Consider the following 26,828-nt stretch of genomic DNA (forward strand, 5'->3'; position numbering starts at 1 on the left):
TCAGGGATGCCATATTCTTTTGGGGCCTTTTGTCTCTATTTTCCTCCAGCCTATGATTTGCCTTTGTTTTGCACATTACCACAAAGAACCCCCAAATTACCCCAAAGATTCCACCTAGGGGATTCCAACAAAAAAAAGAAAATAGTAACAAGATATGACGAACATATGGGCAAGATACATTTGGGAGATTAATAAGCCAAAGGTATAGGTTAACAACCAGGCGGGTCGGCTGGGGGGGGCGGGGGGTGTTGGGGGTGGGAGGAATTTAAGCAACAATACGCTAACAATAAACCAATACTTCTGACAAGTGCACACTATTCAGTCTTTTAAAAAACATGCCTAACTACTACCCAATATTCAAAACCTCAGCTTTTACAGCTCAGTATTAGAGTGTCAATGTTAGAGCATTAAAATAAAACAATGAAAATCATACAGTAAAAAATCACCAAATTCAAAGTAAAAATAAATACAGCATGCAAGAGTCTCCAACATCAGGAAAGTAAACCCATAAGGTTATTGATCAGGGGACGCTCAGCTGCACTCAAAGCTCCGACAACATGTAGCGAAGCACACCCAATGGCTCGAGAGGCTGCCAAAGACCCACTCCCACACCTTGCTCTTGTGTGACTAACCACAAGATTAACATGCACAAGAAATGCAGCAGTGTGTCCCAATGTAAAACGGCCCCAGTTAAGTCAACTCACAAGGCGAATCCACAATGTTCTGCAAAACAGTACAGATAAGGGAAACCACACACTGCTACGTTCCACAAGCGGGTAGGTTCAAATTAACACAAAAAAATAGGAGGTGTGGTAAGAAAAAGGAAAGAAAGTTTGAAGCTTGCATGCAAATGCCACATACACCAGTCACCATTCCCAAAGGCAATGCGGCAGCCTTCACCTAAAAAATGGCAGCTTACCCTTATTTGAACAGAATTCACCTAGGGTTTTTGGGATTACACTTTAAACACCAAGGGAGTGAGACCAAAGTCCAGAGCTGGTAGCGCTCACTCCTTAGTTCGCTGCATGCAGGGGAGCAGAGCACAGCCTGCAGAGGCAACAGGGATTGCCTTCACTGCAGCCTCATCAAACATGATTAACTCAGAACAAGTATAATTACTCAAGGTCCAGCAGCCCTGTTTGCCCAATACAATACTGTATTTACCTGTGTAACCAAGATTAACATATTCTTATGTCTTGCGCCCTGATGCCCCAAGGTCTGGCGCGCACTATAAATAAAATAAACAAAGTCCGTAGTCTGCAGCATCCAGGGTGCACAGCAGAAACCGCTCGCTCTCTGCCCCACTACGCAAGTTCAAACATTCAAATATAGGATGTTGCCGGCAAGTCCCACTCTTTGTATCTCAGCCTCTTAGTAGCCAGGCATGAAGGAGGAGACTGCTGAGGTTCACATGGCGAAACCACTCTTCAGATAAGGAGGGCAAATACACAGTCCTTGGAAGGCAGCTGGGGAGGTGCCAGTGGGCAGATGGACATGTCCAGCAACTCCAAGTACCACATTCTCAGAGCCAAGCTTGGAGCAATCAAAATCAACATGGACCTGAACAGGCGTAGTCCCCTGAGAACCAGAGGAATGACATGGATCGACGAAAATGCATAGTGAAGGTCAAACATCCAGCTGACCGTTCTGGCGTTCCCTCTCAAGGCACCTTCCCCAGGCCCAACTATTAAACCTACATTGGTCAATCAACAAAGAAATTATTATGTGTTTAGAACAGCAGTTAAACCGTTCTATTCAAGGTGGAGGCTTTTTTGATGCACTTCCTGGAAAGCAGCGCTTGCAGCAAAGACGCCGTTGAAGCATCACGTGATACCTGCAAGTCACGTGTTTTGCATATCACATGCTGACGTTAATGTATTTAGGTGCGCGTTGGGGTCAGAGCGCTGCTTCTGATTAATGTCAAATTTTCTGACCGAAGCTGCGAATATCGTGGATTCCTCTTGTTACATGGTACCGACTTTCTAAGCTTGGCAGCGATCCCTGCTCCTTATTTCCTTCCGGATGCTGTTTAGTCACACGGTCTTCTAAGCGACCAGCTATTTTCCCGTTTCCTGCTGTGCTCCATACACACACGGAACACTTGGACGACAAGGCAAGCCACTGTTCCCTCAGTGTTGATGCGCACCAGAACGGAGTGGAGAAAACAGGACTTACCTTATTCTAGCAGTGAACGTGTAAAGACGCCACTTGCAACGCCTTCATTTCAGCATCTCCACCATTAGAGGGAAGCCTGCCTTACGTCGGAGCACGCCGAGGTATCCTTCCGCTTAAAGTCTCTGGATCGATATTGTAACTCTTACCTTAGGCTCCGCGGGAACACCTCTACTACTCTTCTCAGGGTGTTTGGTTCTCTCACTACTTCCCTGTTTAGAGTTCTATGAGTTGAGAATCTGTGGAATTGAACAACTAGTCAAAAATGGAATCTAAGATAACTGAGAATTATCTCCTCACCAACCAACACTCCTTCCCACCGAGTTCGCCCTGCTCACCTCTTTTTATGTTTTGATGAACAATCCGTCCTGCATCTGTGCAGGAGCGCAAGTCCTAAAGATGGGATTGAATGAGAGCGGGAAAAGCAACCAACTCGAATGGAAGGGCTACAGGAGTACTAATATCTCAGGAGGCAAGTTGTATGCTAGAAAAGGTTCAATGACTGAGAGACACTGGGTGCCAAGAACATGAGGAGAAAATCACTCCTAATCTGAAGGGAATGTCACTGAAACATTTACTAGAGAGTGTGTTGCTCATACACACAATGTTAACCAAACAACTCTGTCAGGCAATGCACCAAGCAAATTATTTTCCTCCAATAACACCAGAGGGACTCAGGGAACCAGCAAGGTGGGACTCTAAATATACTGTATGTTCCTACGTGTGTGTGAACAAACCATGTAAAACTACAGAGCTGCTGTGACTAGACTGCCCTACTACGGAATAAACAATTAATGTGCAACTCCACAGCCACAGTAAAATTCCTAGTGACACGAGCGACTAACCAAACAGGCTAACGAGAAAGCTAGATGCCCAAATAATGCTTCACAAGAAACTGTACTTGCGGTGAGAAGAAACAACACTGACAGCTTCTCCTGTTAATTCCTCACCGGACACTCGGAAACTGTGAACTGCCGGAATTCAAGTGGGAACTAGGAATATACAACGAAGGTGAACTGAGAGTGACACAGGAACAGGAATTTTCAATGACAAAAGGGAAAACTAAGGGCAAGAAATTCCTGTCAGAAACGAGCTGAGGTAAGCGTCCGCTAACAGCAAGAGGAAGCGAAGCGCAGCTCCACTGAGGGGAGGGGCTTAAATAGTCGCAGAGCCTGTACTACTGGAATGCTCCGCAGGATTCAGGGACGGCCGCCTGGCGGCCATGTTGAGTAAAGCCGGATAGTCTGAATCACAATTTGCCACTGGGTTCTCCCTACTCATAGCCCAGGAATGATACACAGCAGCCCAAGACCTTTTGGGGGAAATCCTATGGAACGGTCCTGTGATCATGACAGGTATGTAACGTGCTCAATCTCTTCCACATTGTTTTTCTTTCTATCAACATTGTTGCTCTACTACCAGCATTTCCTGTGTTCTTAAAGTATTGACTCGCCACAAGACTCAGGAGGTTATTTTCATTTATATACAGCAATAGTGAACAGAACTATTGTTTCCTATTACAAAAGGGCACTGGATTTACTACTAAATGCATAGTGAGGACTTCCCCCTTGGATTCCAGTGTGAACTCTGTACTTTTGTGCATTGAACATTGTGGACGCTTTCCTGGGTGCACCAACCTGGCTCTAGTTCGACCCTCGTTCCGTGCGGGATAAGTTTCCCTAATAACCTTCCTTTTCTTTGGTCGTTATTTTGCCATTTTGGATTCATTGATATTCGACACTGGTTCACTCAAGACTCTCCAAAAGGTTAGTGGTTATTTCGGAATAGGTGATATATGGATTCCATTAACCAAGACAGATACTGATTATTATTTTACACACCCTGGCGAGTGTATTCATTTCGTGCCATTTCCATCGATTCCTTGATCTGGCTGTGAATATGTATCAGTCAGGAGTCATCATCAATTGAAAGGTCTTAAACCCTGTTATACCATCTCCATCCACATTCTCACTGAACTTGCCGATAGGAAGGGATCACCTCCGCAAGAATCCTGGTCACAGATAACCTGTGTCCTTTTTTTATGGTTACAAACAACCTGTATCCTTTTGATGATCCAGGTGCGTGTCTGTCTAAACCTGATTTAGTATTTCAGTCATGACAGTCCCCCAGTGCACCCAGATGAGGGAATTACATATGGCAGAAGAACTTGTATGCCCTGTTCACACCGGAAGATAAGTCCATTTGCTGTGATGTTCTTCTCTCTGCAAGGTAGGCTGCCATCAGATATATGTCATTCTCCAGAGCCCAGAACCACCGTCACATTGCTTCTCTGCATAGTGGCAAGCAGCCCACGCTGCCTTGCTGGTTGAGGTAGTGCATGGCCACTGTGTTGTCCGGCAGGACTAGCATGGACGTGCCTTTAGGGGAGGAAGGCAACCAGGGCCAGCCTGGTATCACTCAACTCCTGCAGGATGATGTGTTTGAGACTGAAAAGGAGACCACCATCAGATCCAACAAATGAGTGACCCAAACATTACTTGAGGCCAGGGTTGATTAAGCAGGTCATCTCATAGGAACTACCGTGCAAGGTCTGCTTCTCCCGCACATGGAAACAGTGACCTGGTTGTTTACTGGAAGCAGTTTAGCCCCTTCCCCAAGGCACATAGAAGGCTGAAAGTCAAAAACCACAACCCCTGATGGCTGCTTAAAAGTAATGCAAGACATGGCTGTCAAAAGAGCAGACTGAAAACTTTGCAAAGACTCATCAATTCTAGCCTCAAAAAGGTTATGCCCATAAAATGTTAGCCTTGAATAGGATATACCCATAAAAGGGCATATGAAGGCGCTTTACTTGCAGATCTTGTGCAAACCCGGACTTTCTCGTTTAGGAAAGACCTCAGAACAGTGCCAGTCGGCAATGCATGTCCAGCAGAGTCACCCATACCCAAACCTGATTGCAGGATCTGGCGGCAAGCCTCTCAGCCATCATAACTCTGAAACTCTTCCCTCACCTCCTCCAACTGGGAGGTGTTAGGCTGCACCCCTCACTGCCGAACAAAAACAAAAAGAGAACTTGGCATGGGCAAAGGAGGCATTAATACCCCGAGGACAAGACTGTCCAAGGCGAAAACCTTCTTTCCCCACATATCCAAAATCTTACTTTCCTGGTCTGCAAGTAGGGAAGGAAAAGTGGTTGCCCGCACGTTGGTGGTAGTGTCTTCGATGACCATTGGGGTAGGCACAAGTCTAAAGGAAATTGTAAGTTACTCACTGTAGTGACTAACGTACTCCTAGTACATAGTCCCCTTTCCTCCATACTGCATGGGGCGTCCCTCGCTAGGGACGGGAGACAACCTTCTTCACCTGAAAAAACCTTCCCTGTTAAATTTAGAGGCATATGGGGACGCGGCCCTGGGAGAATGCGCTCCCCTGACTCCGCCCACTGGTGCCACTCAGTCCTCATTGATGCGTTGACAACATTAACATGGACTAATGACACCAGATTTATTAGGGGGAGGGTGGTGGGACGTATGGAGGAAAGGGGACTAGGGACTAGAAGTAGGTTAGTCACTACAGTGAGTAACTTACAATTACTCCTACATCCTGTCTCTCCGTATTGCATTGGCAATTAAAACTGAATGTAGCCTGTAAAGACTGGACGGGGGTCTCTGGACTCCTGCTCTATTTACGGTAGAGGAGAGGCACAGAGGACCCCAGCCAAGATTCTCCATTGTTGGCAGCAATGGACGAGCAATCAAGGCCTAGCTTCTCAGGAGGTGTTGCAGGCTGGTTCTTAAATACAGTGCAGTCCCCAAGCACCCACAAAGGAATGTCCACACACACTATTAGTTAAAACGCAGTCTTTATATAATTAAGGTTAAAGGTTATATAAACAATCACAATAACTCACTTTGTGCTCAGTAAATCTACAATGGGCAATATATACAGTCCTAAGTGGTACCACAATTATCATATTTCAGTTAAGTGCAACAACTGTACTCTGGTTAAATGTCACACAAATCACTTAAGGTAACCAACAATAGATATAGGAGGGAAAGCAGTTGGTTAGAACGATTGACAGAATACTGGCATGTTCCCTGGACACAATTCTGTGTGGAGATTCCCCCCCCCCCCCGCCACCTGGGCAATCTGTAAAATAAAGCTATCCTGCAAGCCCAGTCCATATATTGTTCTATAAGTCATTTCCTTCTACAATGTTTCTACCACCACAATGTGCCTGGAAAAGCAGAGTTTGACAATGATTCGTCGACGGATCCTTTTTGAGCGGCTCCCTTTAAAGCAAGAGCCACAGATCGTCGAGATCCCTCGAAGAAAGTGAACTTGGCATAGAGGCGGCAGTGTTACGCTCACCTGGCTCCCACAGGGGCAGTCGGACGGACCCAGACAGCTGCGGTCTCCACCCATGTGATGCGTAGTGCAGCGATGACTGACTGGATCTGCCCTCCTAATCTTGTCTGCTTAACCCGTAGAAATATTCTCCTGCAAGTGGAGGGATGGATTTAGCCACTTGTGGATTCAAGTGATGGCCCCCCCCCCCCCACAGTCCTCCCCAACTAATCACCTCCGAAATGCCCTCACAGCAATCTAACCTTATATTCTTGAAAGATGAGCTCTCCATCCTGCGTGGATTTGCAGGGGCGCGTCGATTCCAGTTACTTCACTGGTTTGAAGGCTCGGGAGAGTTCCGGAGAGTATTGACTATGAGGTTCCTGGTGAAGACCAGTAAGTATTAAGTTCATAGAGTTCAATATGTCCGATGTTCACTCTTGTTACCCCCTTCCTTTCTTGTCTTGCAGCTGGCTCGTGAAAAGATGATCTTGTGGCAGCTGGTGGCGCTCAGGTAAGAGTCTGTATTACCCGGCGCTGTCCGGTAAATGTTGCTCAAGGAAAACGTGTTTTGTCTCTCTTTACAGATGTGGCACATAAAAATATGGAGTCACAAAAGGATGCCTCTGGTGGTAAATCAGGTAAGTCTATGGTGGTAATAATTATATTTGTTGGTTCCCTCGGCTCACCTTCTGGTTTTCTTTGGTCTCCTAGGTGCCGAAGTTCGGCGAAGAAATGATGGAGGCAGCGCCGACCCGAAGGATGCTGTGAAGACTGGCGAGTATGGCGCGGCGCTGCAGCTGGAGGTGCGGCGCGTGCAGAAATGATGTTCTTTACAGGTCCGGAGACAAGATGGATCCAGAATCAGGCGTGGAATAGAAATAAGTTCGTTTTCTAACCTTGTCCCTTTCTTTCCTTTGTTTTAGGCGCTCCGGGTTCGAGGCGGGCGTGGCAGAAGACTGGATGCAGGCTGTAGGCATGGTGAGTGTTACGCTGCTGGATGCAGAATAACGCGAAGCGTGTGTTGCTGGTCGGGTGTGGTTTAAATAGCCTCAACAGTAGTCCCAGGTAAGAAGTCCCTAGAACCACACCCGAGTAAAAAATAGTCCCTGTAGAAAAATAGTCCCTTTCAGGCGTCATGTTGGATTGGAGTCATTTGCAGTATGGTCTGCTTGAGGTAAGTAATGACTATGAGCCTGGCGCCTTAGGCGCCAGGACTGATTCCTACTATGAGCCTGGCGCCTTAGGCGCCAGGACTGATTCCTACTATGAGCCTGGCGCCTAAGGCGCCAGGACTGAACCCAGATAGCCCCTAGCCGGGGCTGCTGAGGTTTTACTAAATGTCTAGATGCCTGCTCCCGTGGCTGATGGGCTTGGACCGGATGCCTGGGGGTTGGCATCATGACAGGCAGCTTCGATCCCAGCGCTGCTCGTCAACGACTGAGCAAAGACGTCCTGCAAGGAAGAGGCGTGTGGGGCACCTCGATGTCGATAGTTCATAACCGCAAAGAGTTTGTGAAGAACTGTGGCCCAGCAAGGGTGTGTAGTCGTCCGGCGTCTCTACGATCTTTGGGTGGCAGGAAACCCACCGGCGTATGCTCCTCGGCACATCGACGGCCTGCCCTTCTCCCGCGGGATAAAGCAGGCTGCGGTGCATGCAAGCGCGTCCGTGAATGAAATGTCTTAGGAAAGGGAGCGCTGAGGCTCCTGTTGTTGATGGCACGACATCAAGCGGTCCCCTCTTCTGGGCAACACTGCTTCGACGGGCCTCCAGCGGTTATAGCAAACCTGTGAACCCTGGTCGACGACTGTGGACGGAATATCCGGTGCTCATCTTCGTTCTCCTCGGTGGTCCCCGTCTCCGGTCGGCAGCTTGTCGAGGGTCTGACTTCCAGGGAGCATCGACGAAGGTTAGCAGTGCTCGATGGTCCCTCTGAGCACGGGAAGAGGGTGCCTAACCAGGTCCTCTCTTGGATCAGTCTCGACGGCTTGGCGGATTTCGGCAAAGGGAGACAGCAGTCAACCACCTTCTTCAGGCTCGGCTTCGAGATTCAGCTTCAGTTTTAATGTGAGTTTCAACTCTAGCTTCTGAACGAATTCTAGCAGTGAGAGGCCCCCAGATATACTAGTTGATCTTCCATTCATTCTGCTGGGTCACACTCAGGCAACCAATCACTCAGAAGGGCATTCAGCAGTCAGTCAGCCAATCAGGTATACAGTGCAGGCCATTCTCCTCCCTCTCAGACACTCACAATAAGGAATGTGGATTGGGACAAGTACCCAGTCATTCAACACTACACACTGCATTAACACCAGTTTCGGGCAGGGCTGTCTCAGTCATTGTGTTAAACACCAGAAACTAGACATCCACAACAAGAAGTGCATATTGGTAACACACTCCATTCACCCAGGTCCCACCCACAGCATACAATCACTGGGAAGGCTCCAGCCAGTCTGGCCTGGACTTCACAACACCACCATATATGGAACTTCCACCCAACAGCCAGTCAGGGGGAAGGGACAGAGGCTGGGCTTCCCAGGACTGTGGGAATACAAGGTAACAGGCAGTAGAAAGCAAGAGGCCACAGTGGCCATCTTGGTTCCTATCAGGAATCAACTGATTCCAATGCCAGGGCCTGGGTATCCCAAAATGGAGGATACTCCGAGCACCTGTCAATTTAAGCATGGAGCTGCCACCAGCCCATACCCTGCTCTGTGGGCCACACACAGGTTCCCAAAAACATACACTAGGGGCACAGGTTTGCACTCCCACCCATGGGTGCCATAAGGGTATTCCATAGGTCTGTACACCAAATCAAAAACAGGAAGAGCTGCACTGCCAGGAGTCCCACATGGATTCCTGGGCAGAAAACAGTACAGACCACAAATGAAAAGGGACTACAGGACAAGGACAGGGAGGCCCTGTCCCGCCAATGCATTTCCAGCATCAAATAGCCCCACGGTGGAGAGGAGACCCTCCTTAGGAAAACAAGTTCCACAGAACCGCCTGACCGAAATCCGCATCTGACAGAGCCGGCATCCAAACAGTAGTGCTTGCAGAAGGCTGAAGGGGTGGCCCAGGTGGCCGCCCTGTTGATGACCTGTCACAGGACATGTCTTTGGAACGCAATTGCCGTGGACTTGCCTCTGACAGCATGGGCATGCATGTTCGCTGGAAGTGTTTTGTGCTGCCCCTCACAAGCCTCCTTGATGGCCGAAACTATCTACCTTGCTATAGAGGCCTTGGATGCCTGATAACCTGGCATTGACCCCACCAAAGGTGACAAAGAGAGTGCCTAACTTGCGGAAGCTCTTGGTCCAGTCCGGATAGAATTTCAGAGCACGTCTGACATCCAGACAGTGCAAGACCCTTTGACCATCATCCTTAGGAGCCACAAAGAAAGTAGTTAACACTCATTCAGATGGAAAGAAGAGACTAGGTAGATACGCAGGGTGTGTTCGAAGGACCACCTTATCTCTGAAAAGTGGTGTATGTTTCTGAGGCCACCAGTGCCTGGATTTCACTAACCCTACGCACAGACGCAAGACCCACCAAAAGCGCTGTTTTAATGGTGACAAGCCTGATGTCTGCAGACGCCACTGGCTCGAAAGGTTTGTGCGCCAAGCCGCCCAACACTACGTTGAGGTCACACACAGGGTCTTGATGGGCTGTTAGAGCCTGGTGAGGCACGCCAGATGTCGCTTAACCACTGGGTTGGAGGAAGAGAAGACCTCCTCCTCAGAGTCCCTGTAGGCTCCTATGGCTGCCAAGTAGTTGCGGCATGTGTATTTGCACCCCTGAGGGCACGAGGTGCGCAGAGAATGATAGCACGTCATCCAACGTGCAAGTAAGGAGGTCGATCTCCGAGACCGCCCAGTAATAGAACATAGTCCATTTACTTTTGTACTGGCTCCTAGTGCCCTAGATTTCTGGGTTAGCCTGTGACATGCTCAGATGTTTTAGTGTGACCTGTCCGAGAGGCTAAGCAGCTCCGAGAACCATGCCTCGCCGGCCAGCACAGAGCTATCAGAATGATTCGTCGAAGATATGAGTCTCTTATTTTGCAGATCACCCTGTGGACCAGGGGAATGGGAGGAAATGCATATGCTGTCATGCTGCTCCACTGTATCTGGAACGCGTCGCCCAGCGAGCCGGGACCCTGTTCCCTGCCAAGACGCGAACTGCGGGAACTTCCTGTTGGACCAGGTGGAAAAGAGATCCACCTGAGGATGCCCCCCATCTGCTGAAGCATCCTAGCAGGAACTGACCGTTCAATTGTCATTTGTAAATGTCTGCTCCGTCTGCCGAGCCTGTCCGCCTCCAGGTGATTGGACTCCCCTAGGAGGTGGATTGCAGTCAAATAGATGTTGTTCTCCAGGGCCCACTCCCACATGCTGACCGCTAGACTGCACAGCACAGCAGATGGGACCTGGTGCCACCCTGCTTGTTGATGTAATACATGCTGGTAGAGTTGTCCGTTTGAATGAGGACCACCTTGCCATGGATAAGCAGCAGGAAAGCCTTGAAAGCGAGCCAGATAGCCTTCAGCTCCAGCCAGCGATATGGGTCTCCTGCTCCTGGAGGGACCAGACTCCATGGATGCTGTTGTCCATGGTAGCGTCCATGCCTTCCAGGGAGGGATCCATGGTGACGGTGACTTGTGGTGCTGCATGCAGGAAGGGCTTGCCATCCGCAGGTTGCAGTCCGTGGACCACCAGGACAGGTCCGGGTGGAGAAAGGAAGGAATGACGACAAGAGCCGCTTGGGAGCCTCACTCCTGATTCCATGAGGCTGCGAAGTGCAGCTGTAATCTCTTCATCTTGAGTCTCGAGTGGGGTACTGCCAGAGGAACGCTGCCATGATACCAAACAGATGCTGGTACCACCAGGACCACCAGGCTGAGGTCACCTCTCTGCTGAGAAAGTGACCAGTGGCCCTTTTGATGGCCATAATCTTCTCCTCCGAGGGGAAAACTCTTGGAGTTCGTGTCCCAGATGAGGCCCAGAAAGATCAGGCTCTGTGTAGGCTGCAGCTGAGACGCCTTGAGGTGGAAAGAAAATCCCAGTTCGTGGAGGAAGTGTGGTGAACCTCCTCCGGGGATCTCTCCATGACTAGCCTGTCGTCCAGGTACGGGTAGACATGGTGGCCCTGGGCCCTGAGGAGAGTTGTCACTGCATTCATGAGACTGGTAAATACCCTGGGGGCTGAGTTGGGACTTTAGGGTAGAACCTTGTATTGAAAATGGAAGCCCATGATCCTGAACCGTAGAAAGGACCAATGAGACTGCCAAATTGGGATGTGTAGATACGCGTCCTTCGGATACAGGGAGCACATCCAGTCTCCCCTGCACAGTGTCTCCGTAATGAGTGCTGGCGTAACCATCTGGAATTTTTGAAGAGGGAGGGAGAGGTTGAAGGTGGAGAGGTCCAACACCACTCTCAGGCCAGCCTGGTTCTCTTTTTGAATGGTGAAAATCCTGGAATAGAAACTCAAGCCTCTCTGGTAGGTTGGGACTTCTTCCACTGCCTGGCTCTGTACTAGCGAATGAATTTCCACCAACAGAGTAGTCATCCCAACCTGTGGGAGTGGACGGGAGGAGAGGGGGGGCGGATCGGTAGACTGTAAGCCGAGGACACTATGGATAATATACAGGGATCCGCGAACCTCTGACGCCAAGACTGAGTGAAGGGTAAGCCTGCCCCCACCTGGGAAACATGGATTTGAAGGGGCGGGTCATGTCCGCTTTCCCTCTGAGGCTGGTGTGGAGGAGGGGGACGGAAAAAAGCCCTTGCCGGGACCCGCCTTTTGCTGTTTGCGCCGGTGCCGACTTGGTGAACTGTCAGGCTGTCTTGACCTCTGTTCCTGGAAGCCCCGGAACCCATTGAAAGCCCACCCGTTGTAGGAGCGTTGATGCAACTGGGTTTATGCCATGGATGTGTCCTTCGTGAGGATAAAGACTTGGCAGTTTGGGAACGTTTTTTCTTTTTATCTAGCTCCTAGTCGGTGGTGGAATGAAAGGTCACCACCCTTGAATGGAAGGTCCAATATGCGTTCCTGGACATCTGGGTTGAACTTGGTAGCCCGTAGCCAGGCAATCCTTCTCATGTCCGTGGCGATGCAGCCGTTGTAGGAGCGTTGATGCAACTGGGTTTATGCCATGGATGTGTCCTTCGTGAGGATAAAGACTTGGCAGTTTGGGAACGTTTTTTCTTTTTATCTAGCTCCTAGTCGGTGGTGGAATGAAAGGTCACCACCTTTGAATGGAAGGTCCAATATGCGTTCCTGGACATCTGGGTTGAACTTGGTAGCCCGTAGCCAGGCAATCCTTCTCATGTCCGTGGCGATGCAGATGACACGGCCTGAGGTGTCGATGTGCGCCACAATGGACTCCATTATGTCCTGCGCCACCAATTTAGCAGAATTTTAAGAGGAAAGAAAGTACTGCAGGAATATTACAAAAAAATGGATCCACATTCTTATCCCTGCACCAGTTACTGAACTTGTTCCAACGACACCGATGCAAGGATTTTGTTGCCGAAAGCAAGATCTCCATTACATCATCCGGGAGGTCCCAATCCTTGTATCTCAGCCTCTCAGAAACCATGCGTGAAGACGGAGTGTCTTGACCTCTGGATGGAGAACCCGACCTTCCTCTTGCAAGAGAAGATCCTCTCTTTGTGGAAGACGTATTGGAGGGCAGATGGACATGTCCAGAAGGTCCGGGTACTACGACCTCCTGGCCCAATCCAGGGCAATTAGGATCATGGTTTTCCTGAACTTTCTCAACCTCCTGATTACATGAGGAATCACAGGGACTGGAGGAAACGCGTATAGGAGTGGAAATACCCAGTCCACCGCGAACGCGTCCTCTGGAGCTCCTCTTGGGGGAAATTCCCTTGAGCAGTACATATTGGTTGGCACCGGTCACGAACAGATCCACTTGAGGGGTTTCCCAAAGGGCAAAGATCTCTTGAAGAACTTCCTGATCTAGTTCCCACTCGTGGGAGACTGCTCTGCCTTCTCAGAGTCTGCCGCCGTGTTCAGCTCTCCGGCCAGGTGAATTGCCGATAGAGATATTCCTTCTTGCGTTGCCCAGAACCAGAGCTGCATTGCCTCTCTGTACAGTGGGAGTGATCCTACGCCTCCTTTTGTTGAGGTAGTACATGGCCACTGTGTTGTCCATCATTATCAGGACATTCTTTCCCTGTACAGAGGACAGAAAGGGCCTCAGCGCTAGTCTGATTGCCCGCAGCTCCAACAGGTTGATGTGTAGTTTGGACTCCGATGGAGACCAACGACCGCTGATTGTCAGATCATTGGTGTGGGCTCCCCACCACATGAGTGAGGTGTCAGTCACCCATCAATGGGTTCCCCTCCCCAAGACTTCAATGTAGCAAACTGTACTGGTTTCAGTCTTTCAAAGTTAAATACAAATCTATGTCAACTTGACCAAACTTCTGGATTGCATCACAAGTTCACTCACAGTGCTCCTTCTTGGTTCATTCCATAATGTCGTTGGCTTTCACAATTCGGGCCCTCTAGTATAGATGCAGTTATCAGACCACATGGTCCACCCATCAAAGGTCACGCAACCAGGAACCCTAGGCTCTTTAGCCCACACAGATTCTTCTGTATTTGCCCACGTATACAGTTTCACATTAATTTCCCTTCTTTTTGTCGGCCTCTTGGCTTTATGTGCAGTTTCACATTCTCCTGGCTTCCCCTGGTTAGACACTTGGCTTTGACATCACGTATCTTATGCAGGTATTGGACCTTGCCATACTATCCATTCATAAAGTTCACTTTAAGGTGGTCTTATGTATTCCCCACCTTTCTGTCACACTCTTTTACACTTCTTTAGGCTTTCAAATGGGCACTTGACCTTTTGGCTTTCCTGAGCTATTAGCATTTGTCATAAAAGTTTAATTCAATTCGATATTCAATAGGCTTAATTTAGCTTTGTTTCAGGTTTTCAGTGACTTCGGCATTTAATGTGCACGATCTCGCTTTACTTCAAGTTCTCATTCAGCTCAGGATTCAATATGAGTATAGTAATTTTGTTTTAAGGTTTCATTCAGTTCAGGATTCAATATAATGCATACAGCACTTCGTTGCTTATGGGTAGCATCCTAGGAGTGCCCTGGTTCCGAGTGCCCTTCCCTTCCACTCAACAGTACTCTGCATTCAGCTACTCTGCTTCCAGTCGACTTCACAGGCTGGCGGGAGGGACTCCATGAGCCCTGCTCGCTCTACGCGTGCTTCCTGGCACACCGGCAGCTCCGCTTCTGCTCCGCGGATAGCGTCCTCTCCTCGCAGCTCTAGCTGTGTCGCGGTTTCTTTTTGGTGAGGCCTCCAACCTGTCTCGCCCCCACCCTTAACAAGTACCAGGTGACAATGAAATAGGAACCAGGCCGGTGTGTATTCAGAATATATTTATACATTTATTTAGCCAATTATCACAAATAGATTAACCTCTGCCACCAATGTTGTGGCAACACAAACAAAATGGCCTCCGTAAAGGCACCAACATAGAGATATGCTGTCACAATTAATTCCTTTTAAACCACCCACCAATACAAGAAAAGAACAATTCAACACCGTGATTTTGAAACAGGGTTATGCTTTTCTCCCAGCAACAGTCACCCTCCAAACATCAATTTGACTTGACTCCTCTGAATGGAAGGCCAGTGGCATGGAGTGGGAACACAATGGGAAAATCGGATTTGGCGTCTCACTCACAGAAACAATAAGAAATAAAGAAAAGCAATGGAAATTAGTTTTGCAACACGTAAAAAGCACAGGCATGGCTTTGGGGTTTTAGTCGGCAACCAATGGGAAAATCGGTTTTGGGGATATTTGATCAGAGAACCAATATGGGCGACAGAAAAGCAATTGGAATTTGTTTTTCTACACCCAACAACACCACACAGGGCTTTGTGGTTTTTATCAGAACAGAATGGGAAAATTAGCTTTGGGTTGAAATTACAGATCCAAGGTGAGAAAGAATGAAAAGCAAGGGGAAATTTGTTTTGCAGAGCACAAGCAATACAAAGGGGCAATTTCGTTTTGCACCTTGCATATGCAAGGCACTACCAGACTTCACCCTTCCGATTTAAAATGAAGGGGATCAATGGGGAATTTCATTTTTACACCCTCTGCTCACACGTGGAAGCACGGTTTTGGATTAATTCTTTAGGTCTATATCGGTGCACGACACTGGGAAAAGATGGTTGGTTTCGAATGCCAACAATACAGATGCCATGAATTCAATAGGGGAATTAATCGATTTACTTAGACAAATATGCTAGGGATCTACACAGACAAACAGGACATTTTCAATGGGAAAATAACAAACAATGATGGAAGATGGGGCCTACACAATCTATAGCTTTGGGGTGGTCTTACTTACAGGAGAGGTCTGGAACTAGGCATTGGGGACCATCAGGGCACCGCTGAGATAGCAAAGGGGGTCAGTGAATGATGATCTCTCTTTCCTCCAAGGGAAGGCTAGACCTCTCTGCTGGGATGATGTTGCCAGATTTTAGCAGCAGGTCGCCTCTCGGAATTATTTTGAGAAGCTTTAGTGTGAAACTGTTCCTGGGCCGATTCCAAGTTAAGGAAAGCTGTTAGGGTTAAAAAAAAAAAAAAAAGCTTCTCTGATCCTTCGTAAGAACTGTACCAATTCTTTTGTTGTTACTGTACTGTTTACTCAGTCATTTTATTGATTTTTCACTCATTATGAACATGTTTTTCATGTAAAACAATGAATTGTTTTTATCATTTAATTTTTACTCAGTTTTTTATTCTGAAATCGAATCAAATTGTGTTTTTAAGTGAATACCTCTCTTCTTTGTAAAGTGCTGTTCTATGCTGCTCATTTGTTGTTGATTTTTTCTTGTATCTTTTTGTAAAGGTTTATTATAAACCAACAAAAATAAACAAATTATAAAAAAAATTGAGAAGTAAAGTTCTCATGCAAACTGGTTTAGTTATAGGGCAAACAATACCACTAACTTGTCATGATTCCCACGAAAGGGAGTGTGTTATGTCTTACCTATCCTGGTTCATTAGCTGTTTCCTAAGTATATGTGAGCCTGTGCCTGGAATGCTTGTATTATAGTCTTCCATCTAGAATGTTTTGGTGTGAGTGCCAAGGTTCTCCCTGTTCAGTTGGAAATTTAGCTGAACAGAGGGGGGGACCGGTGGATGCTTCCCTCCCTTATGTACTTATCCTGCCTGTAACTTATTACCTGTGACTTACCACGAACCCACTAAAGTCTCTTAACCCAACCTGGTCTCCTGGCTCATCATTGCAACCCCTCAACTTGCGTTGTAACAGAGTGGTTGATGTTCACTACCCCCCCCCTCCTCCTGCCTGTGTGCTGATAGGATAAGGGGATGGGGGGAGTGATTTGGAACAGCTGTGGGAGGAGAACACTTCATCATCCCACTTCGACAGGAGGGCTCGGTCATGTTTTGACATTGAAATCTCTCAACATAGCAAGTACTCTCAATTTTCAAAACTTTACATTTTTGTGAACTACTTTGTAATTGAAATAAATATGACTAGTCTGGAATCAGCACTCCTTTCCTATGCAGAGATACTGCTTTTCTTCATTTACTCAGGAGCCATATCCATATAAAATATGCCACGTTGCAGCGTTAACTGCATTATCTGATCCTTGTTGTGCTGCTAAACGAACGTTGTTTGACCCTGCCAACCAGCATTGCGAGCCGTGAAGGGGCTCTTGCTGGTGCCTGTGCGCTTCCTGGAGGAGGCGGGGCTTGTGCCATACACATGACGTATCACGTGAGTTTCCACATCTTCAAAACGCCGAGCCATCCACCCTCGCGGCGTTAAGCCCATCGGGGTCAAGGCCACTGGCTGTTGCGAGGCTGTTTGGCGCTGGAGGCGCCCATCCTGAAGGCGGTAAGCCACAAGAGGTGAAGTCATCCCCGTAAATGCAATTGGCAAGGAGCACTTGACTTGGTTTATGAGTATAATCACACATTCTTGCAAAAACAGCTATTGAGAATCAGAACAAACTAAGCATCTTTGCAATTCATAACCTTTTTACTGGAGATCTTGGTGTGCTTATTATCGAGCGGCGGGAGATTGCAGGGCTATTCCCTTTGATCCCAGTCGCTTATTCAGTCACACATTAAGCTGGTACATACCGTTCTTACGGTGCACTCGGTCCAGCACCACCTAGGTGTTGCTTCGAGAGTGAGATCGCTGAGTGGGCTGTCTTGCTGTCTAATTGTGTAGGAGGCAGCGGTGAACTAAACGTTTCATTTCTTCTTTATATTTGTTGTTTCTTGTTGCTTGTGAGCTTTTCCTAGGTTTATGTACACATTGAAAACAGGTGTGCCCGGTAATTTAGCCACAGTGGACACTAATCCGATGGCCCCTGTTTTAACGAAGAAGCCAGCAACTCCCAAAACTAGTAAGAATGGGTCCTCCCTCCTGGAGAAAAAAAATCCAACGTTCAGTGTCATTGGCTTCTGACATACGCCAATTTTGCACCAATTATACAAATGTGGCTGAGCCATGTGATGAAGTCATTGTGATACATGCCTTAGCCGGGGGGGGGGGGGGGGGGGGGGGGGGGGGGGTTGGCGGCCGAACAAACTATAATGCAAGGAAATGCCTCTGAATGCGCCCCGCAGGTGATTCAAAGCCTCGTGACCCCAGTTAGTAACGAGGTTTTGTCCACCAAATAGACAGAGCCATCAAAGGAGATACAGTCAGATGTGGAGCAAACTCAGGCTGACTTATCCAGTAGGCTCCTTGAGTCATCACCGAGCAAGGTCATCACAGGTGCAACGGCCCGTGGGCCGAGTCCGGGTGGTGAAAGACATTCTGAAGTGAATAGGGCTATGATATGGATGCCGGAAGCTTCTGATTTGACAATCCTGGGTGCATTTCATAGCGGCGAATTGCAGGGAACGCAATCAACTTCAATTCTGGTTGATTCATTTAGAAGCCATGTGTCCCCATCATCAGAGGTCCCCCCTCCCATTTGTTCAGTTTTGGCCCAACAGAGACTTAGAGCTGCTCACGATCTTCTAGTGGTCACAGGGGAAATTGATCAAGATATGATAAGTTTTATGAATACAAGTAACAACACAGGAACCGATATTGCAGATGTGATTTATACATGTTCAAATACTGGAGACCTAAATCAATCATTGTGTGAAAGTGTGACTTCTCCAATGGAAAAAACCATTCAACCTAGGCATCAGTCTGTAGATAACGAGGTGAAAACTGTTAGTCATGTATGTCCAAATCCCCTATACTGTTTGATAAATCCCAGGAGCATTTATTGAACAATTCTGTCTCCTTCATTGCCCCTACTCCAAGAGGCAGTCGCTTTGGGGAATTGGTACAAGAGCATCATTTTTTTATAAATGGTCAACGACCTGGTCGGCCATCTTTCCCTGAAGCCCCGGCTCTAAATAATACCTTGAGTGCCATGAACACCGCACTAATGTCAATAGCCAAATTATATGAAGTGCTTGAATGCAAGATAAATGCTCAATCTGAAATGTTGATACAATTGATAAAAAACAGTCAACACTCAGACAAACAGGCCATGTCATCTGTAACTTCTCCTAAAGTGGCTGTTGTTGAGATGCCGCTGGAGCTCGACTCCCGCCTCATCCCTACTACTAGCAAAAATGAAGCCATTATTGTAGTTGAGTGTGGGGTCAACACCGAATTAACACACCCTTCAGGCCCAAATAAGGCCCGTACAAATATTGTTGAAAAGGAGGTCCATGATGTTGTGTTCAACGGGGTCAATGCAGATATAGTTTCTGAAATCGTCCCAGCAACAAAAAATGTAGGTAGTCAAAATGCTTGAACTAACAATGATGCTGGGCCTACTCTATCTTTTCAATTCTCGAAGACAAATCCTTTCTAATTTATGGGGAAGGTGATAACAGACCAATCGCTTTCTAGCAATAAGCAGATTGGTATCTCAAAGTTGAAGAATGTCAAAATACCCCAGATGAAAAAAATTAGCTGTTAGAAAATTAACAACTAACACTCTTGCTGCTAGGGCGAGGAAGCTAGAAAAGGATAAAACCTACTTAAAACAAGTAAACAAGACTCAGGTGCTGGAAATCACCCCCTCACAGGAACATGATCCCCTGAATAACTTGATAGCCATGATCTCACCACCGAATACCTCCACAGAGGTGCCGTAAAAAGGGCTGCAGTCCAAACTACTAACATCGGACCAAATTCAACATGATAAATTAACTCACCCTATCATAAATGAAATCTGAAATGAAATCAGGGGCTCTATTGCCCAAGGCTTCGCTATGGTGAAAACATCAATCATCCCAGAGGAAAAAAAGCCTCAGTTACCACTGGTAATGAATGAGCAATTCCAGATGGCGAATCAATTATGCCCGACTGTGCAGGAAGTTCGTGATGAGATCAGGGAGTCTATCGCTCAATACATGGGTCAGTTCCAAGAACAAAGTAAAGATGTTAGGACGTCTCAGACCATCCCTATATCAATTCCAAACATATCCCTATTATTGAAGGGCCTTATGGGAGTTAACAATAGACATTCTCAATCATCTTTGATTCCCCATGTGACAAACATAATAAACCCTAAAGATATTTTGGGCCCTGAAGGAAAAGTTCGTACCGATGAAGAATTCAGACAATGTCATCGTCTATTAATGACGTGCCGCGAGCATCCTTTTCCAAAATATGATTTGAATCGCATGAGCATCATGAACATATGTGGAGTAATTTCATCCGTACAAGATCTATCTAGCTCCGACATCGATCTGGTTGAATTTATAGACCACAGTGACCTATCGCAAGTAAGATTGTTCATGAGATCGGGTATCACTCTGAATGCTCTTTGGCAGGCAAGGTCAGAATTTTTTGATTTGGGTTTTCTAATTACCCAAGATTTAATACTGAATAAAAGCCCAGCCCCGAATCTATCAACACATGAAAGAGGCTCAATATGATACTCACTCATCTAAAGATCTCCAATTGAACTGGCAGCCAAACTCAAATAACTCGTAACAACTCGAGTGCGAGGGCAATGTGAGGCTTCTTTCATGGAATACTCGAGGTCATAGGCACTTCATAAATGCGCCGAATGATGCATTAGTTGCCTACAACATAATTGTACTCCAGGAAACGTGGCTCATGAATGAACCGATTTGGGACTCTCATTATATCGTAACAGTCCCAGCAATCAAGAACTTGCTTGGTCGGCCAATGGCGGGTCTCCTCATAGCAGTTAGAAAATCAATGAACTGTAAGACAACTCAGATTTTCTCTCCCTCACCATATATTCAAGTAGTGAAAATCTCCAGAGCCTCCCTTTCAATTGCAATTATTAATATATACTGGGCTAAACAGCAGCTAATGTCCCAAAAATGATTTTCACAAATGAATGAGGTTCTCAATTCCTTGGTACTGGATAAAACAGTTGATCACACCCTTGTTATGGGTGATCTAAATCTGCACATGTTATTGCGTAAGACCATGGCACTCTCGCCTGATGAATTCCGGTGGTCCGAGCTAATGAGAGAGAGGAATTTTGTTATGCTAAACAGTTCCGTTGAGGGCCGAAAACAACCTGGCATTGCGATCTTTTATCTGCTTGCTTGGACTATATTTATGTCGATAGGTCACTCTTAAATATGATTGTTTCATTAGTGGTGAAAGAAACAACTATGAGTGACCATGACCAATTATGCATGCTGTGGAAATGGCCGAGTAACTCCAAGATCTTACCTATGCAGAAAGAATTGGCCCTCATTGAAATAAACCAAGCAGGAAATCGCATCAGATGGAATAAGCAAAAGCTAATGCATTTTGAACATGTTCTGGATCTTGACTTGGGTGAATCTAGCTTCAAGGAGGGAGCATGCTATGTGCAATCTATGCAAATTTTTAAAGAGAGCGGGAGAAGTAATCACCAGCATAAAATCAAACACACCCATGTGTTTGACTTGGATTTAAAATTTAGGAAAGTACATTTGAGGAAAGATATCAGTCTCCTAGTCAAAAATCCAAGTTTTAACAACATTGCATTAATAAAACATCTGAAAATGATATACAAGAATTGGCAAAGAGGTCACAAATATATACAATATCAACACGATGGAGAGAGAATGATGGATCAACTGATAGCAAAATCCTCAGGTGGCATTTGGTCCTTACTAAATTAAAATAACTCAGTCAAATAGGTTTACAAACCAACCCAGTTTCACAAGACAAGTGGATTGATTATTATGCTGTTGCTTACTCATCCCCCTTTCCAGGAATAAAATTTGATTGGTCAATGTTGAAAATGAATCATGACATTCCCTTCGATAAAGAGGATATAGAGTATTGTATATCGAAACTCAGTCGATCTAGGGCGTGTGGTCCAGATGGTCTTTGTAATTTCACGCTCAAAGAGAATCCGTCAGCTTGGGCTGCTATCCTTCTTAAAATCTTTAATCACTCAATCCAGACAGGTAAAATTCCTAAATCCTGGACAAAATCGATTCTAGTCCCGATTTATAAAAAGGGAGACAGGACGGACCCTAAATCTTATAGGCCCATTGCCCTATTAGACTGCCCGGGGAAGATTTTTGCAAGGTTGATATTAATGGCCTTTAATACCTGGCTATCGGAAAAAAACTTAAGGGATGAGTTCCAAACAGGATTTATTCCAGGCATAGGTACAGCAATTAATTTGCTCACCCTTAACGCTGTCATTCAAGCAAGTAAACAACAAAAAAACAAGCAATCTATGTGGCCTTTGTGGACTTTCGCTTGGCATTTGATGCTGTGCACCGTGAGCCATTATATTTGAAACTTTTGAAGCGAGGTTGCCCCTGGCCAATTCTAAAATGGATAATACAGTTTCATTCAAATACCACTATCCAGATCCGATTAGGAAGAGATTGGTTATTATCAACTGACATAAAAACAGAGCGTGGTTTAAAACAGGGGTGTTTGCTTGCCTCAGCCATCTTTAATTTTTTTATTTCGGATTTTGGATGTGGCTTCAAGGATTTAATTACAGATGCGCCTAGAATCATGGGTGTTCCTATTAAGTGGCTATTATATGCAGATGATATGGTCCTCCTATCAAAAACACCTCAAGGTCTCAAAATCATTCTAAAGGCCCTAGATGAATATGCGGGTAAAAACTGCATCTCAATTAATGTGAACAAGACACAGATTATGCAGTTCGGCCTCCACAAGCAAAGATGCCGTACACACTCTTGGATTCTACAGAACAGTAATCTGAGCGTGGTCACAAGCTATGTCAATTTGGGTGTGATAATAAGCAATCACCCGATGGATATTCCTTTTGAAGAGAACAAACAAACTAAGCAACATATGCTTATCTCTCAAGCTAGGATAATCAAAGCCAGATTCTGTAAATTTTCAATCCAACCCTTGATAATATTCTATAGGCAAAAATTGATGCCGATTATGTTGTATGGAACTGAGACCAAAAGATGGCGCCCATATACATATTGGTCTAAAATAGAAGGTGCTTATTGGAGGAAAATGTTACAATTACCTACATCGGAGCCCTTACCCAGGATTCGTTACGAATTGGGACTTATTTCTATGCATGGGATGTACAAGTGGAAATGGTGTGCACTTTATCGAAAATTGATGATTGGTGACAACAAGAATGGCCTGTTATGCTTAGTCTTTACATATGTGTCAAAATCTGAATGACAATTTCATCAAATGATGGAGACTGTGAGCGCAGAAGTTGCTACACGATGCGGATATATCACTAAAATTGTTAGTTGAGAATCCTGAGAAGGCCAAGTAAAAAATGTGGGACCATGACTGGAATTTAACGCGCTTTCAGTGTTTACGGTACAAAAAGTTTCAAGGAACCCCATTCGAGTTAAAGAGACATGGGAAAAGAGCACACTATGTGTCTCTCCAAGTCCATTATACCGGTTGGCATTTCTGCGCTTCAGACTTCACAATTATTTGACAGTTGAAGTCTTGTGTAGACGTAACTTATTACCCAAGATCAGAATACTTTGTCATTTCTGTCACACAGCAAAAGAGAGTTTAAGGTATCTACTGGCTGATTGTGTTGAATTGTTATCATTAAGATGTAACTATTTTAAACCCTTTTTCGAGGGTCATGTGAATGTTACCCATGATCAATTATGGCATACTCTATTTTATACAAACAGAAAATCACTTAATTATGCAACTATCAACTTCTTGAATTTGCTAAAGTTACAGGATTATGAAAAGCTTGATGCAGGTGCTATTGAAATCACTCAATAATGATTTATATTCTTACAATTTTATACCTTTAATGATAAACTAGTTTTATCTTCATCTGACAAATGAGTAGTCACATGATGTTTTATCTTGCTATGATATGTAAATTGTTTTTTGATATGTAAAGTGTTGAAAGGCTGTAAAAAGATGTGTTTCTTTTTTTAAGCCAAAACAATAAATAAAAAATAAAATAAATAAAATATGCCACTCTACAACCCCCATGTTAAATATGATCTGCATGCCCATACCAACTTTCACATCTCTTGGAATCAAGGCAAGGCCCAAATCACATTTTCATTGATGTTGAGTTTATCCCACCAAAATCTTTTTAGCATGGTTAGAAGGGGGTGACTGACACCTTTCATAAAAGCCTGGAATGACCGTTGTAACCTGTACACTTCCCCTTTTATGCAAACGTGTATTTCTCCCATTTAAATCCAGGTGCAGTTTCAATCCCCCTGCACTCCACCTTTTTTAAAGTTTAATTACTCTTCTTGGGCATGTGACTAAGAGAGATGCCTGTGTTTAGATTACACCTCCACCTTCAATGCCCAATACCCACTAATGGATTTTATTATGGGACTTGTGACCTGGAGGTCACTCCTGCTGCAGAACAGACCTGACTTTATCTGGCCTACGAGCGTTTCTGATCTAAAAAGTATTCCTGCTTGTATTTTTAAGGAAGGACAATGATGGATGAAGACAACCAGGCCTGAATCTCCAAGGCAGCAGAGGGACGTCCGGGAAATGAATTTTAATTTCTGAAGAAATGTCCAGCAGCACATGGCCTTTTACTCACACACAATTGCTTTTACATAACATCTTAGAAGGCACACAATTTACCAACATATGCGTATTACTTCTGAATGGTACATGAGAACACCATGCCCAAGCTTGGAAGTCTGGTGGGCATTTTGCTTGGCATCCTGTCAATTTGAAGGGGAAAAACAAAAATTACATTCTTTTATTTAATTTACATGTAGTGAACTCCGTTTTACTTTAGCTGCTTGGAACACAATCTGGTATTCATTGTAGATACCGTGCACAGCGGCTTCTTGACATATCAGTGCAGCACAGCATGGATTTGTCAACCACAGGTCTTCCTTTTCCTTCCTGAAATACATTGCGCACATCTTAGCATTTTATGAGTAAGGCCCACTTGGCCCACTTTCTTTCCTTAGATTTTAGTTCTATATGCCTTATGTCGGAGGACCTCATTAATGTGCTGGCCTTGTATTTTGGTGTGCCCTCATAACCGACTCTGGCCTCTGTATTTCTAGTATCCCGGGGTATACTTCACCCCACAGCTGCTTTCCCTAGTCCACGGAAGCCCCCACACCTGTGGCAGCCTAACAGCCCAACTCGCTCTGGGCTCCACAGGATCTCTGGGACATCGGTCAGCGTCCTGGCTTCTACACAGATACCACCATGGCGTCCTCCTCATGAGAAGGGTACCCCTGCTGGTCTTTCCCACACAGGCCTCCCTGTTGCTCTCTTTGGTGCTCCTTCGTTCTCTCCTTTATAAACCTGCAACCACTTGACAGGTTGCATGTGTGGCTTCTCAACTGAGCGTGCCTGACTATAGTTAAAAGGACATGCTTGACCTTTAAAGCACACTGCAGGCATCGTCCTTGTCCCATTACTAGAGTGGCAAAACAAGGTTTTAGTGTTCAATACTCTTAGTCGCCTCTTCCTCGTCCGAGGTAAAATGTGGGGAGAAGTTTTATAGTAGTCTATAAAGGCTGGGGGAAGGTTAGGCCGGTCTCAATAGGGAAAGGGGGAATACCATATCTCAACCCTTGACCCATCTCTTCATCACCGTCCTTCTGCTACTTCTAGAGTGGTTAATATCCGAGGGCATGTTCCTGGTCAGTGGGACCGGGATAGCGATACCCCATAACTGCCTCTGGGACAGAGGGTTCTTCGTGAATGGGAAATACAGAAAAACACATCTCACCTAAGGACCTCATTCCTAATCCCCCAAGGACCCTCCACCCAGATGATCCTCCCTCGCTTCTCCATCCCCAGGGTAAGGATCCAAAAGCAATGGACTTTCCCTGACCAACTGAGAAGAGGAGGATCGAGGGGGAGTAAATGTGAGGATCCCCTCAGGTTTCTCACAGCCTACACCCGTAGGAGCTAGACCCATAGATGCAGTCGCAGTCTACAGAGGGTTTCCTGCCGACCAGAACAGAAGTGGGGGTCCCAATGTCATCCTGCAGGCCTCCGATTCCTATGGCGTAGGAGATTGGGTCAGAACCTGTGCTTGCGGAGGAGTTGCTTCATCAGTGACTTCTCTTTAGAGGAGGAGGAAGAATGATGCTGGAAGGGACTACGTGGCAAGTGGGACCGCTTGCAGTACTGCTGTTTCTTCTCCTTGTGCACTGGAGATTTGTCCTATCGACACTGTGCCCTGCAACTTCGACTCAGATCGCTTGGATTCACTTTTCTCCTTGTGGACAAAGGTAACAAGTGCAGACACCCATTCCCAGTGGTGTATCGACTAGCACAACCTGCAGTCATGCGTGTCGTGATCCTTCACTAGGCAGTATAAATAAATCTTAAGGGGGTTGGATACTGATATTTGGCGGCCACAATCTGCACAAGGCTGATGCCCGAGGTTTTCAGGGGTTTAGGAATTTCATTGAAATTAAGGATGTGCCTGTTCCTGAGGCGGGCACAATTCAGCATACAGGAACTGAGGACAGGGCTCAGGCCCTCACTATATACTGGCCCTAATATGTCCGGTGTGGGGCACAGAGGACATTGGGTGGAGCCGCACTGCATCCCCTGATGGCAGAAAAGTTTCAGAAGATCAGCTGCATTGGGATAGGAATAACAGATGAGGAATCTATGGGACGAAGGAATCCATTAGAATAACTTTTCTACATTATGTTGGCCAGCTTGGGAAACTCCTGAAGAAGAAAGAAAATCAAGCCAAAAGTATTTTCCGTGTAATGTTCTGTGCAAAAATGCTGCCTTGAGACGAAGAATCTATATATACACATTTGCGAAAGTGAAAAATGCAAAAAAAGACCCTTTTAT

At 46.1% G+C, this 26,828-nt stretch overlaps 1 protein-coding gene across 10 annotated transcripts in view; it reads right to left on the reverse strand.

The window, feature by feature from the left end:
- The window catches only part of SUN1 (Sad1 and UNC84 domain containing 1), a 1,235,850-nt gene that overhangs the window by 539,170 nt on the left and 669,852 nt on the right, over nt 1-26,828 (reverse strand). The window lies entirely within an intron of this gene.

This window comes from Ambystoma mexicanum, chromosome 2q, assembly GCF_040938575.1.
Source record: "Ambystoma mexicanum isolate Mex_15411 chromosome 2q, UKY_AmexF1_1, whole genome shotgun sequence".
NCBI classification, from domain to species: domain Eukaryota; kingdom Metazoa; phylum Chordata; class Amphibia; order Caudata; family Ambystomatidae; genus Ambystoma; species Ambystoma mexicanum.